At 44.5% G+C, this 16,038-nt stretch overlaps 1 protein-coding gene across 4 annotated transcripts in view; it reads left to right on the forward strand.

The window, feature by feature from the left end:
- The window catches only part of PTPRU (protein tyrosine phosphatase receptor type U), a 251,462-nt gene that overhangs the window by 22,773 nt on the left and 212,651 nt on the right, over nt 1-16,038 (forward strand). The window lies entirely within an intron of this gene.

Consider the following 16,038-nt stretch of genomic DNA (forward strand, 5'->3'; position numbering starts at 1 on the left):
GCCCGATGCACTGTGTGCCCTGGCTTCCGTTCCCTGCAAGCGTAACGACGCAGGGGGTGTAACCGGCGGCAAATTCAAATAGTATAAAACACAAACACACTGATACATTGTAATCTTATTGGATTACATTACTAAATAAAATAAAATTGACCTTAGTTTGCCCCCCAGTGCTTTGTCCAGTGCCCCTGCCTGCAGTTTTACTGTACTTTCTGTCTGGAAACTGCAGAGCGACCATGGCATCAAAAAAGCGCGCTTCGACCTCAAAAGCGGCATATGACCTGCTGGAAAACAGCAACAGCGAGACAGAATCGCTTGCAGAAGTGAGTGATAGCGATTCATGGGGAAGTTCGTCATCAGGCATGGAAAGCGATTTCAGTGATGATCCTGCGACTGTGCTCAGTGATGTGCGGACTTGGTGCTCGATTGACTGCGGTACGGAGCACGCAGCGCCCCCAAGATTCCAGTTTACAGAGCACCTGGTAACAAAGTGGAGGTTGAAGATGACAGCCCCTTGGGATACCGCCAGCTCTTTTTGACTGATGAGGTCATAGAAAGAATTGTTACAGAGACAAATCGGTACCAGGAGCAACAAGCTGCTATACCTCAGAGGTTTTCAAGGAGCAGAAAATGGGAACCAGTGACCAAAGAGGACATCTGGAAGTTTCTGGGCCTAATTATTCTCCAGGGAGTGGTGGGGAAACCCCTGCAGAAGTGGTATTGGACAACCAACAAAATACTAGCCACTCCTTTTTTTGGCACCATCATGTCGGAGTACAAATTTTCTCTCATAATGAAATATCTGCATTTTCAAACTAATGAAGAATTTGATGAGACTTCCCATCCAGCTCCAAAACTGAAAAAGATTTGGGATCTATATCAAATTATTCTGAAAAATTTCCAGCAGACCTATGTACCAGACAGAGACGTCAGTGTCAAGGAAAGTCTAATGGCCTACAAAGGAAGACTTAGCTGGATACAGTACATCGCGTCTATGAGAGCATGATTTGGCATAAAATTATTCATGCTCTGTGAAGCCAGCACTGGTTACATATGGAATTCGGTCCTTTACACCGGGAAAGGGACCAAATTCAACGCAAGATTCAGTAATTATGGAATGGCAACCGCTTCTGTTCTTACTTTGATTGAGCCATTGCTGAATCGGGGTACTGTGTAACCACAGATAATTTTTATACTTCTCCAGAACTCTGAGTTCCTTCTACAGCACAAGACGGATGCATACGGGACTGTTGGAGCTAACCGGCATGACATGCCGCCAACCTTTGGCAATAAAAAGCTCAAGGTAGGAGAAATAGTTGCCTGGCAAAAAGGCAAAATGATGGCACTGAGATGGCGCGATAAAAAAGATGTGTGCTTAATGAGTACCATTCACAACACCTCTACTGTCATGGTACATACAAAAGGTGGAAAAGACGTAATGAAACCTCAAGTCATAATGGACTACAACAACACCATGGGAGGTGTTGACAGAGCTGACCAGGCCATGACTTTTCATCCGGTGATGAGAAAGCAACAAAAAAAAATATTACAAAAAAATCTTCAGGCATCTTCTTGAACAGTGCCTGTGGAACGCTTTTATTCTTGTAAAAAAAAAAAAAGTGACAGGCCTGTGGTTCATGCAGACTTTGGAAAGTTGCCGAACTTATATTTCTCAAGCACCAAACACCAACCACTGTAAATAGATCTGGACGTCGTGCTGCTGGCATGGTGAATCCGGAACGCCTGACAGGTTGACACTTTATGGACCACATTCCACCAACGGAAAAGAAGGCAGCACCCACAAGGATGTGTGTGGTTTGCTGCTCTAAACGTGACGACACTGGAAGGAAAATCAGAAAAGAAACCAGGTTCTACTGTCCTGACTGTGACGTCGGACTTTGTGCTGTACCATGTTTTAAAATTTTCCATACCCGAGATGTTTACTAAAGCAATATGACTACTAATATTGCACTCTTGTTTGGCCAAAAAAATGTCAGTGTTTTTGATTATATTATTTACTAAAATTTGATGCATAAAAAGTATTATTACTATTATAATATTTGTTATTTATAGTTATTTATTATATTATAATTTATGATTTTGTGTTTCAAACTTTATCATACCCTAGATGTCTACTAGACTCTTGTTAGGACAGATTTCAGTGAGTTATTCCTAAGAATTACAGGCCTACAATATAAAACGCCAAATTTCCATGCAAAATAATGGTACCGCTTACAGCACCTAAAATCTGAAATAATCATACCGCCAGGGAGGTTAAGAGATGTCAGGAGCAGCTGTGTTTTGGCTGAAAAAAAACGCTTGACACGTGTAAACATGTCTGAATGCACATTACCTCTAGGCAAGTTTAGCACTTAAGTGATAATTCATTTCAGTAGCCTAAATACGTTACATGTGTTTATAAGCGTCAGGTTTTTTTTAATGTGCCAACATGCTGCTGCAAGGGAGAAAGGCGTCAAGGAGAGATGACAAAACGTCCAGTTCAAAAACGCTGTTTTAGGCCCCTTTCACACTCGTGTGACTTGGGACTGCAAAGTCACATGACAAGTCATTCCCCATGATTTCCAATGATCACCATTCATATACGTGCGACTTCAAGTTGTACCGACTTCAAAGTAGTCCCTGTATTATTTTGGTCCGACTTTCATGCAAGTTGAGGTCCATATGCCTCAAGTTTACACAGCCATTCCCTGAAATTGCGGCAGCAAAATTGTGGCAAAATAGCTCGACTTTGAAGTCATGGTAGTGTGAAAAGGGCTTTACAGGTGATTGACTTCACATTTACAGGTGCTTAGAGGCAGGGCGTTTAGACGCAGAAAAAAGCCCACATGCACGTTTAGAAAGGAGCATTTGGGCAGAAAAAAACACAATGTGCATAATCATTCGCACTTTAATGCATTCTAACGGCCAGAGTAAATTAATATGCTAACCATTAGAATGCATTGAAAGGGGTCTATGCATAGAATGCATTGAAAGGGAATGAATTGATGCGAAGCAGGTGAACGTGTGCGTATAAACGCTTGTGAAAAACTAGAATAGGCATCAAAAGGAGCTCAGTGTGCGGCACAGGGCGGCACAGTGGTGTAGTGGTAGCACTCTCGCCTAGCAGTAAGAAGGGTCACTGGTTCGAATCCCAACCACGACACTACCTGCTTGGAGTTCGCATGTTCTCCCTGTGCCTGCGTGGGTTTCCTCCGGGTACTCCGGTTTCCTCCCACACTCCAAAGACATGCTGGTAGGTTAATTGGCTCCTGTCTAAATTGTCCCTAGTATGTATGAATGTGAGTTAGGGACCTTAGATTGTAAGCTCCTTGAGGGTAGGGACTGATGTGAATGTACAATGTATATGTAAAGCGCTGCGTAAATTGACAGCGCTATATAAGTACCTGAAATAAATAAATAAATAAATAAATGAAGCCTGATTGATTTTGTGTGTTCTACCTGGACAGTTTTAACTCTTGACCAAAGAGATACTTAATGCATTTTAACAGCGGAAGGATGCAGCAGTAACAAACATTTTGGGAGATGCCAATTATTGTTTTATAGTAAATAAATAGAAATGAAGGGTTAAAGTGAAACCTAGAATCATGCGTTATAGTTGCAGTAGAGCAGAGGCCAGCCGTTTTAATTAGAGAGAGGTTAAAAAATGGAGCAGATAAACTGTACAAGCTTTTTGCAGAATGCTTTCTCTGCCTTGGTTAATTGATTGGTTAAGCATTACTAGAACACCACAGGTTACATGACTCCTAAAGTGACTGTCAACCAATGAATTCTTCTTCTACAGCAGAGAAAACAGATGAAAGAGAGTGTACTGTTTTTGTCATTAGAGGAAATAGAAGGGAAGAGGTTAATGTTCTCCTCTATCAGCGATCCCGCTGACTCTACAGCTAGATGGACCAGACGCTTCGGGAAACAATAGGGACTCTGCTAATCCCACAGACAGCATCCTAGTAAAATCCCCCCTATTGTGAGATCTGGGACACTGTCTGTGCTGTAGGTTGAGGGGGAAGGGGGAAGACGGTTAAGTTGCTTAATTAGAAATACACAAAAAAAAAAAAAAAAACCCTATTTGTGTGGTACAGACAGATAAGTGTTTATAAATCAGTAAGATCAGCACACTGAAGAGAATGTCTTCTTCTATCTACTTGGCATCCTTGCTTTTGTTTTCTTAGTGGGTGGAGGATAATAACCATTGAAATCATTGTTAAGTAGTTGTTAGTGGGCTATCGCACTAATGTGTACGCTGAATGGCACCCCAACGCACTTGTACAGTAACTGCCAACAAACCTGCAGTACAGCAAACCGCAGTGCACATAGGGGGTCATTTATCCATGCTGTTGCAAAGCAACGCAATGCTAAACGTGAGCAGTGCGACAGGTGTAAGACAAGGTTATGGACAACTTTATTCATCAATTCCTCCCCCTGCTATTTTAAAGTAGCACTGTGACAGAATAAAACCTGCCCCTGACCGCTTAGAAATTGTGCGTCTGTTTTGAGTGAAAAATATTTCACAGACCTATGCAAATCTTTCTCAGTTTGCTCCTCAGGGTGCAGGGATTGCAGATACACTTTAAAACTGTTGTAGACTTGGCTAACTGACACGCAGTCTGATTTGTGTCTAATTTGCTTGATGTACGTTCTTCATAGCATGTAATGTGTTGCACTGTATTGCTGAAAGTGCTGCAGTCATGTTTTCTTCATTGTCCATTAAGGGACACAGGAAGATAGACCTTTTGTAGACCTTTGAGTTATACTGTATTACAGAGCGAGACCCTCTCACTGTGAACATGGAGGAGAATATGACACAGGATTCACATTAAGGGCCAGTTCACACTATAGAAACGCACTCCGGATGCGTTCCAGGTGCTTTTCTGCATGCGTGTTTTTGATGTGTTCCAGTGCATTTTTGATGCATTTTTGGTTCGTTTTTGATGCAGCCCAGTGCTCCCCCCCCTCTTTTTTTATCCTTAAATAAGGACAAGAGTGTGTGCAGTGCATTTTTTGTGCATTTAGGTGCGTTCCAGTGCATTTTTGATGCGTTTTACAGTGTTCCAGTACAGTCCAGTGCAGAAAAAATGCAGCATGTTCTACTTTTTTTTTCTGGAACAGGAATGCACTGGAACTGCAAGCACTTGTGTGAACTATGCCACTGAAAACCATATAACCTACTTTCCATGCGTTTTTGATGCAGAAAAAAAGCGCACTGGACTGCATGTGGTGTGAAATGTGCCCTAAGGGTTAATGCAATGTACTGGCTTATCGCTTCTGAGCAGTGAAAGCTGTGTTTTTGGTTTTCCCTGGATTCTGTAGTTCTGGATCAGAACCTTCAATACTGTGTTCGGATTTTACCAGGTGCCTACAGCCTGTCTGAGTACACAGGTGTGCAGGGTCGTTATATACTCAAGCCTGAGAATAGCTCAGGGCTCCCAATGTGGGAGACAGAAGGTCTCTTCCAGGGGTCAGAGGAGCCCCAGCCAGGAGCCAAGAGACGGGAGGTCTCATCCAGGGGTCAAAGGAGCCGCAGCCAAGAGACAGGAGGTCTCACCCAAGGGTCAGGGGTAGAGGCCGACTGATATATCGGCCGATATTTGGCCTTTTTTAAGAAATCGACATCGGCCGATTTATTACGACCCGGATATCAAACACCAGCCAATGGGATGGGATCTGGGCAGGCCGCTACGTGTATGGGGCCCCACCCACTTTCTTAAGCAGCTTAATCATTCGCTGGTGTTTGATAACTGCAGGGCCCTGCCCACCCCCGACATCACCCTGAATTCTGACAGCTGGTCTCTGCATTCAGTTACATATAGTGTAACTGTAACTGACAAATTGGCTCAGTGTGAAACCTATCAGTGCCAACCAATGCCACCTGCCAGTGACACCTATCAGTGGCAACCAGTGCCACCTGCCAAAAAAAAGAAAAATTGACTTAAAACATTGGCCGCAAAAATCGGCATCATATATCGGCCATCGGCCGGTCCGATTTCTAAATGTCGGCATCGCCCAGAGAAAAACCCATATCGGTCGACCTCTAGTCAGAGGAGTCTCAGCCAGGAGCCAAGAGACAGGAGGTCTTACCCAGGGGTCAGAGGAGCCCCAGCCAGGAGCCAAGAGACAGGAGGTCTTACCCAGGGGTCAGAGGAGCCCCAGCCAGGAGCCAAGAGACAGGAGGTCTTGCCCAGGGGTCAGAGGAGCCCCAGCCAGGAGCCAAGAGACAGGAGGTCTTACCCAGGGGTCAGAGGAGCCCCAGCCAGGAGCCAAGAGACAGGAGGTCTTACCCAGGGGTCAGAGGACCCCAGTCAGAAGCCAAGAGACAGGAAGTCTCATCCAGGGGTCAGAGGTACTCCAGTCAGGAGACAGGAGGTCTTGTTCCAGCTGTCAGGTGGGCTCCTATCGGGGTGTCAGGAGAACCCCTATTCAGCCAGTAGTGGTCTGTTCAGCAGGACGCTGCGATTAAATGCTAAGAGAGCCAAGTGAACCAGTAGAGCTGGACAACACAGTCTGAGGGAATGGTAAGAGGAGCAGCTGTGCTGCCAACAAGGGAGCGAAGTGGCTCGGTATTTTCTTTGACTGTTCATATTGATGTGGAAGAACCCCTGCATGGGTAACTGATGTCTATATAAACTTTCCATTTTATTTATAAACTCATTGTAAAAGCACCTGCCACATGAGTATAATCTCCCCAATACCACAATTGCCACCTTCAGGAGAATTGTACACTGGCAAAAAAATATGTTAAGCCAGCCCCCATATAAACCTGCCTCTAACTATCATGCCATAATTTTTTGCTAGTGTCCCAGTAATTTGGGTGCGTTTTCTAACTATATTTTACCAGACCTATTTTACCACAAGAGACTAAAATTGTATTATTCTGCCTCAACACCAAACGCTATGTCTGGCAGATATCCAATACAGCTCACCATCCAAATAACACCATTCCTACAGTAAAGCGTGGATGTGGTAATATCCTGTTATGGGGGTGTTTTTCTGCTGCAGGGACTGGAGCACTTATCTGGATAGAAGGAAAAATGGATGGGGCAAAATACCATCAAATTCTTGAGGAAAATCTGCTGCTCTCTGCCAGAAAGTTGTCAATGGGAAGAAGGTTTACCTTCCAACATGACAATGACCCAATGCACACAGAAAAATTTACCATACAGTCGTTGAAGAAGAAATTGGTGAGTGTCCTTGCATGGCTTAGTCAGAGCCCAGACTTGAAACCCCATTGAAAATCTGTGGAATGACTTGAAGACTGCAGTCCATAAACAGTCACCATCAAATTTAACTGGACTTGAGCAGTTCTGCAAAGAAGAATGGGCAAATATTGCAAAGTCTAGATGTGCAAAGTTAGTAGCTATATATCCCAACAGATTAAAGGCTGTAATTAAAGCAAAAGGTGATTCTGTTTTTTTATTTGTTTTCTGATATGTTGGTGTTATATCTTTCGCATGGATGTTAGAAGTTGCACTGAGTAAATACAGCTGGATAAAACAAAAACTGTGTCGGTCTTCATTTCAGGCTGCAAAGCAAAAAAATGTGATTTATTTTAGGGGGGGGGGGGGTGTTGATTCTTTTCTATACTCAAAAAACTGTTCCTGTTTGCCTTGATAGTTATTCCTGATGCTCGAGTGAGTGCTTGGAATGTGTGCAAGCCTCAACCTATGAGATCTTGGGATGGGTGGAGGATCCCCATTCATTTCCCTCTATTACAGTAGTACCACATGGACAGTCATAGTCTACCTCCCAATCAGATGGCAGATGCTGAGGCCAACAATCCTGTGGTCTATCTTTTGAGCCCTCCACTCAAACCATACCAATCCACAAGTTTATTTGTTTATATTGCTGGATTCTTTACTGGTGTATATCCTAACAGCAGGGCAGCCATCAGAAATTTTTGGGCCCCTTACAAAGCTTTAGGCATGGGCCCCCCCCCGAGCCTGACCAACAACATTTCCCCAGGGCCTGCCCACGGGCCATCCCACCGAATCCACACACCGACCACCCTACCTTTATGCACTCAGCCCCACCCTCAATCCTGTATATATATCAGCCCCCATTCACTCCTGTATATATGTCAGCCCCCCCCCCCCCACATCTGTATATATGTCAGCCCCTCACATTTTTGTAAATATTTTATTATATCTTTTCATGTGACAACACTGAAGAAGTTACACTTTCCTACAATGTAAAGTAGTGAGTGTACAGCTTGTATAACAGTGTAAATTTGCTGTCCGATCAAAGCAGCTCAACACACAGCCATTAATGTCTAAACCACTGGCAACAAAAGTGAGTACATCCCTCAGACCATATGCCACACACTGCATCAAATTGGTCTGCATGGCTGTCATCCCAGAGTGAAGCCTCTTCTAAAGATGATGCACAAGAAAGCCCACAAACAGCTTGCTGAAGACAAGCAGACTAAGGACATGGATTACTGGAACCATGTCCTGTGGTCTGATGAGACCAAGATAAACTTATTTGATTCAGATGGTGTCAAGTGTGTGTGGCGGCAACCAGGTGAGGAGTACAAAGACAAGTGTGTCTTGCCTACAGTCAAGCATGGTGGTGGGAGTGTCATGTTCTAGAGCTGCATGAATGCTGCTGGCACTGGAGAGCTACAGTTCATTGAGGGAACCATGAATGCCAATATGTACTGTGACATACTGAAGCAGAGCATGATCCCCGCCCTTCGGAGACTGGGCTGCAGGGTTGTATTGATAACGACCCCAAACACACCTCCAAGACGACCACTGCCTTGCTAAAGAAGCTGAGGATAAAGGTGATGGACTAGCCAAACATGTCTCCAGACCTAAACCCTATTGAGCATCTGTGGAGCATCCTCAAATGGAAGGTGGAGGAGCGCAAGGTCTCTAACATCCACCAGCTCTGTGATGTTGTCATGTGGAAGAGGACTCCAGTGGCAATCTGTGAAGCTCTGGTGAACTCCATGCCCAAGAGGGTTAAGGCAGTGCTGGAAAATAATGGTGGCCACACAAAATATTGACACTTTGGGCCCAGTTTGTAAATTTTCACTTAGGAGTGTATGCACTTTTGTTGCCAGTGGTTTAGACATTAATGGCTGTGTGTTGAGTTATTTTGAGGGCACAGTAAATTTACACTGTTATACAAGCTGTGCACTCACTACTTTACATTGTAGCAAAGTGTCATTTCTTCAGTGTTGTCACATGAAAAGTAAAATATTTACAAAAATGTGAGGGGTGTACTCACTTTTGTGAGATACTGTATGTCAGCCCCCCTCACTCCTGTATATATGTCAGCCTCCCTCACACCTGTATATGTGTCTGACCCCCCTCACACCTGTATACATGTCAGCCCCCCCTCACACCTGTATATATGTCAGCCCCCACTCACCCCCGTATGCATGTCAGCCCCCCTCACACCTGTATATGTGTCTGTCCCCCCTCACTCCTGTATATATGTCAGCTCTCCCTCACACCTGTATATATGTCTGTCCCCCCTCACTCCTGTATATATGTCAGCTCTCCCTCACACCTGTATATATGTCTGTCCCCCCCTCACTCCTGTATATATGTCAGCTCTCCCTCACACCTGTATATATGTCTGTCCCCCCTCACTCCTGTATATATGTCAGCTCTCCCTCACACCTGTATATATGTCTGTCCCCCCTCACTCCTGTGTATATGTTAGCTCCCCTCACTCCTGTATATATGTCAGCCCCCCACATACACAAATCTGTAAACACACAAAGCTCTGACCCCTCCCTGTACACAAACAGACCCCCTCCCTTACAATCAAAACAGCCCCTACTTGTAAAGGCAGCTTACACAAGGGGTGCACATGCACATAGTAGCCAGAGGTGGCAGTAAAGAGCTTGATGTCTGAGCTCAATGACACAGAGCAGCAGAAGCTGCCGAGATCGTTTCAGTATTGCACAACACGGCTCCTCTTACAGTTGTATCGGCTGTCCCCCCCCGATCGTGGCCCTGCCTAGCAGTTTGGAGTCTCAGGATTCCCTTTGTAGCTCTAATCTATATAATCTTTTTCTGGCATTACTACACTCCAGGTGCTCTATTCCAGATTTGTTTGTTTCCTGCTTCCTGGGATTTCTGATTTCTAGGATATTAGAAATCTGTACCTGTTAAATCATATGATCCCCCATTCACTGATGTAGCAGAGATAATTATTCTGAGCTGCACTCCTTGAGATGCTTTACCTTCTCAGGCCCTATCTCCTTTTGAGGGATTTTGGATTAACAGGAATCCATTTTAACTACTACCTTGTCCTCTGAGAGCCTGACTTTTCTGAGTACTCCAGAAATACACCCTGCGGCATTTATGGATATATCTATCTTAACGCCAGGTTATTTTCTTTGCATCCCCAATGTGGAATGCCCTAAAGACCTTCACCAAAATAGACAAGATTTTTTGGGCAGGTGCTGGTAAATTGGGACTCCATCACCTACCGTTTTTAAATGTATCTCCTACTATTTACTTATTTATGTAGATGGGAACAAACACCTTCCATAATATATAGCGCAAGGGGGTATGTCTAGTCTAGTCTATGCAACCAAAAGTCTGATGGATGGTATATGTAGTCCACAAAGAAAAAAGACCAGAAAAATGTAACATATAAAATGTATTGTTCAGAAGATGGTCATAAAAAAGAAAAATATAAAAAACAGACTGGTCTAAGTGCATGACATGATTTGAGGAAGGGCTACATCTGAAACATCATGATGACAGCCTTGTGACAGACTGCCTCACGCCACAGTCACCATCCCTATGCCATACATACACCAGCAGATCTGGTGCCATTCCCAGCATCTGAAGCCACGTCCGGCACGCCAACTATCCATCTCAGCAACCCGCATTCAGCTTGCGCAGCCACTTCCCAGTTCCGGGAAGCCGAGCGGCCCGCTGCTTCCAGGAGTAGCTGATGTCACATCATATGCAATGTTATACTGCAGCCGGTGACACCGTTCATCCTGCACCATATGGTTGATGTTCAATGGGCTTCTTACAGCACCATTTAGCAGAAATTGGTCCAGCACACCATCAGGGGGACTGAGTCATTCTGCCCGGGTGGACTATCACCTTTCTGCTCCCTTACAACTGTTTCCTGCACGGTATGTAGAGCTGCACGATTAATCGTTAAAAAAAAATGATCTCGATTCAACACCCCCCCCCCCCCCCCCATGATCTCTATGCAGAATTTCCCAATTCATTCATGTAACAAGTGTAGAGAGTTTTTTGCTTACTCAGCTGTGAAAAGAAAAAAACAGGCAGCCTGCCAAGTTTCCACACTGGTATAGAAGGTCTCATGCACACTGGACATTTTTGTCGTTTTCACAGCTGCTATTTTTGGCTGTAGATGTTTTTTTTCTACAGTCATTAAACTCCATGTTATCCTATGTGTCCATGCACACATAGGCTGTGATCAGCAGTTTTGGGCAGTGGCGTTTTTGTACAGTAAAAAAACCCTACACCTGAGAGATGTTTTTCAGCTGTAAAAACGCTCTTAGGCCCCTTTCACACATGTGGACCGTTCAGATCCGCCTGTCAGTTTTTTCAGGAGGATCTGAACGGTCGCTCCATACAGCTCTATGGAGCGTCGGATCTCAGCAGTGACATGTCTGCTGACATCCGATCCGCTCCACAAAATCCAGACGGATGGATGTCCTATTTTCCATCTGTCTGGCGGATCAGATCGGATGAAAACAGACAGGCGGTCCGTAATCATCCGAACCCCCCATAGGGGAGAGCGGTCTCTCTAACAGGTCTGTCCCTGCACAGAGTGCAGAGACGGACTTGTCATCCACCGGCTCAGCAGGGATCAACGGAGTGTTCCCCGCTGAGCAAGCGTAGTAGTAAAAACGGACGCTGATAAACGTCGATAAACGCTCAAAAACGGGTGCTAATATATTTCCTCTCAGCCACGGGTGGTAATTCAGTATTGTTCCACATTCTATCTGATTATCTCCTGTATAGCGCCCGAATACTTTGTTTGTGGTTACTTTATTATTTATGTAGATGCAAAATTGTGGTGGTACAACTTTCTCATACTTCCTCTTCCTATACTTTATTTAACATTCACCTTCTGTGTGGAAATACTTGGAATTTAATCAACATAAAAAGCTAGTCTTTTGGGTTCTAGTTCTGCTAATTTAGCCAGAGTCTGACCAAGGTGGTATTCCTTTTTTCTTTTCTACTCTTAGGGGTTGATTTAATAAAGGCAAATAGACTGTATACTTTGCAAAGTGCCATTGCACTTTGCAAGATTAGTTGCTCCAAAGCTTAGTAAATGAGCAGATGCTCTGCTGACTGCAGTTTTTTTAATTCTCCTTGCATGTGATTGGGTATTCTTTGCAAAATGAAGATTCACCTCATTTACTAAGCTCCGGCGCAACTGCACTTTGCAAAGTGTACAGTCGATTTACCTTTACTAAATCAACCCCTAACACTAGGTTCACACCTATGTGTTTTTTTTAGTGTGTTTTGCAGTTTTCAGAAATGCACTATGGTCCATTTATTATGGTTTCCTATGGCACACGTTCACATTTATGCATTTTTGGAAAAGGTCAGGGATGTTTTTTCTGCAGCAGATCGCGTTTTGCATTTAATAGACTACAATGGACCCGCACCAAAAATGCAGGTGTTGCTTTTTTACATGCGCTTTTTTTTTTAACTCCATAACAAACTGTGAATAGCCAGTTGGTAGCCTCCCTGGCGGTTTTCCCGAGTGTGGCTCAGGGTTAAAATTCAGGACCATTAGCGGTAACCCCAAGCCACATTCGGGATTACATCGCAGGATCCTGGTGTGGCTTTACTTACCTTGTCCCCGGGATCCTGCGATGTCCCCCGCTGTGTCTGCAGGCTCCGTCCTCCTCCGAAGCCTCTCCGTGCCAGGCTCCGTTCCCTGCGAGCGGCGTGATGCACGGGGGCGGAGCCTGGCGGCAAATACAAAAAATTGTAAAATCATAACACACACAGTACTGTAATCTTACAGATTACAGTACTGTATGAAATTATTTCACATCCCTTTTGTTATGTTATATATACTGTTCTTTCTGCCTGGAAACTGGAGATTGTCCATAGCAACCAAAAAGTGTCCCTTTACATCAAAGGTGGCTTTAGACCAGCTAGAAAACAGCGATAGTAAATTAGAACACTTGCAGAATTGAGCGATAGTGAATCCTGGGGAAATGTATTTTATTATAAATTTTTTTTTTTTTTTTTAATTATTTATTTTTATTTATTATATTATAATTTATGTTTTTGTGTTTCAAACTTTATCATACCCGGGATATCTACTAGACTCTTGTTTGGACAGATTTAAGTGTGTTATTGTTAAGAATTACAGACCTACAATATAAAACGCCAAATTTCCATGCAAAATAATTGTACCGCTTTCAGCACCTAAAATCCGAAATAATCATACCGCCAGGGAGGTTAAGGAAGTGGCAGCCGCCGCATCCGTAACAACTGATGAGTCATCAGGTGTCAGCAGGGTTCCCAATTGACAGCTGAATGTAAAAAAAAGAATTGCCGAAAATAAAAAAAAATCGGGGGGAAAAAACAGCGTGGGGTTCCAATCCATACCAGAACCGAAGGGCCTGGTATGGATTGGAGGGGAATCCCACGCCAAACAAAAAAAAAATGCATACTAGACTCCTATCCGAGCATGCAGCCCGGCAGGTCAGGAAAGGGAGGGGACGAGCGAGCGCCCCCCCCCCCCCATCCTGAACATACCAGGCCACATGCCCTCAACATGGGGGGGGTGATTTGGGGCAGGGGGGCTCTGCCACCCCCCAAAGCACCTTGTCCCCATGCCCCATGTTGATCGAGACAAGGCCCTCTTCCCCACAATCCTGGCCGGTGGTTGTGGGGGGCCTGCGGACGGGGGGCTTATCGGAATCTGGAAAACGTGAACCCCTACTCATTCCCCCATGTGAATGAGTAGGGGTACTATGTACCAATTAACCATTTTTTACAATTCTACTAAGAAAACAATGTCCCCTAAAGTAAATACATCATTAGTCACGTCACCTGCCACAACCCAAAAAAAGAAAAAAAACAATGCTCCACTCCCGCCGAAGGCTCCTGCCGTCTGCCAGCTCCTCCGCTTGAGAGTTCTTAAATAACTGTTGTGGAAAATTTCTATTTATGTATGTTGTCAGATGCCCCCCAGTGTCAGTTTTGCTGCAATACTCTCATGTGAGGGTATTCGCACATACAGACGCTGGTGGAAGACCATTGGATGCGGAAACCTTCCTGTGGACACGGCAGATCTGTTTGCTTTTTTAAGGATGTCTGTTTATGTCTCTCCAGGGACCTGGCCACTCCATGGCGACCACATTTCAACTCCTAAGTAAACAGGTTTGCGTACTTTGGGAACCATAGTATAACCATATAAAATTATGGCCCACTGGGCCATGGTATAGTATGGTTCGCATCACTGGTAGCAGTGGGAGTGTGCACACGGTTGTGTTCAAAGCCATGTGCTTGTTGCATGGTTTTGCACACCACCGTCTGCACACGTCACTACTGCATTTCTATTTGATTATATGCATGTGTGTCATTGGCTCTTTTGAATGAATACAAATCTCTGGCTGATTCTGAAGTCAGCAGCCTCTTTTGTTATCCTTGTGTTTAGTATAAATAAAAGCCACTTGGCTATTTTGCTCAGGATTTGCACTGAGCTTGAGGTGATACCAATGTCTGTTTGTGTTGCTTGGAGAGAAAGAAAGGCGTGCTTTCCTGGCATTATATAAGAGAGCTTTTTGTGCTTTTAAGTGCAAAGAAATTATATGCTTATAGAGAAAGATTAGATTTTCCCTGACATTAATGGCGAGCCAGGTAGGAGTCAAACCTAAGGGGCGGGGTCACCCGCTGATGTCAACAGGTGACCCCACGCCCTTTGTGACGTCGTCAGCTTAGCATGACCCTAGCTGACGATGTCACAAGGGCCCCTGGACGTCCCCCCCCCCCCCCCGTTTTAGGAGGGGGGGGGGCGCTCGCTTGTTAGCCTTCCTTTTCCTGACCTGCCGGGTTGCATGCTTGGATAAGGGTCTGGTATGGATTTTGGGGAGGCCCCACACCATTTATCTTTTTTTAATTTTGGCATGGGGTTCTCCTCAAAATCCATACCAGACCCAAAGGGAGAGCAACTGAGAGCGATTGAACAAGCTAACTTCAGCTTGTTCAATTAAGCTTTGATAAAAAAAAATGGAAGCTGATACTCCCTACTCTATATAGTGTTAGACATGTATTTCTTCTTTACACTGTTTTTCCTTTTCTGGTCTTAAATGGGCAGCACAGTGGTGTAGTGGTTAGCAGTTTCACCTAGCAGCAAAAAAGGTTGCCGGTTCGAATCCCGACCATGACGCCATCTGCCTGGAGTTTGCATGTTCTCCCTGTGCCTGCCTGGGTTTCCCCCGGTTTTCTCCCACACTCTAAAGACATGCTGGTAGGTTAATCTGATCCTGTCTAAATTGGCCCTAGTATGTATGAATGTGTGTTAGGGACCTTAAATTGTAAACTTCTTGGGGGCAGGGACTGATGTGAATGTGCAATATATATGTAAAGCGCTGCGTAAATTGACGGTGCTATATAAGTACCTGAAATAAATAAACGTTGCTATCAAATCCCTTCATCTGTTGTCCCACACTAAACACAGTGGAGGTAGTGCACTCAAGTGTGTCTCTTTCTTCCTCACAAGGAAATATCCATCATTTATTGGTCCTATTCTTGTATACCTTCTTGTATGGTCTGCAGACAGGGCTACCTGACCACAGAGTTTTCCTCGGTGGAATAGTGTAACTCTGGAAGTCTTTTGAAGGACCTAATCCCTTTCATACCCCTTTCTCTCCAATGACGCAGTAGCTCTGAGATCAGTGTTTCAGAGTTTGCTCCTGTGATGTTGGAGGTGAACAGTAACAGCTGGAAGTCTCTTAGCAACATTCTAGCAACAAGGTAGGATGGGATGATGCAATCTCTGGGAGTTTTCCAGTCAAGCTTCAGGAGGTACGTAAATGGGCTACAC

This window comes from Aquarana catesbeiana, linkage group LG02, assembly GCF_042186555.1.
Source record: "Aquarana catesbeiana isolate 2022-GZ linkage group LG02, ASM4218655v1, whole genome shotgun sequence".
Classification (NCBI taxonomy): Eukaryota; Metazoa; Chordata; class Amphibia; order Anura; family Ranidae; genus Aquarana; species Aquarana catesbeiana.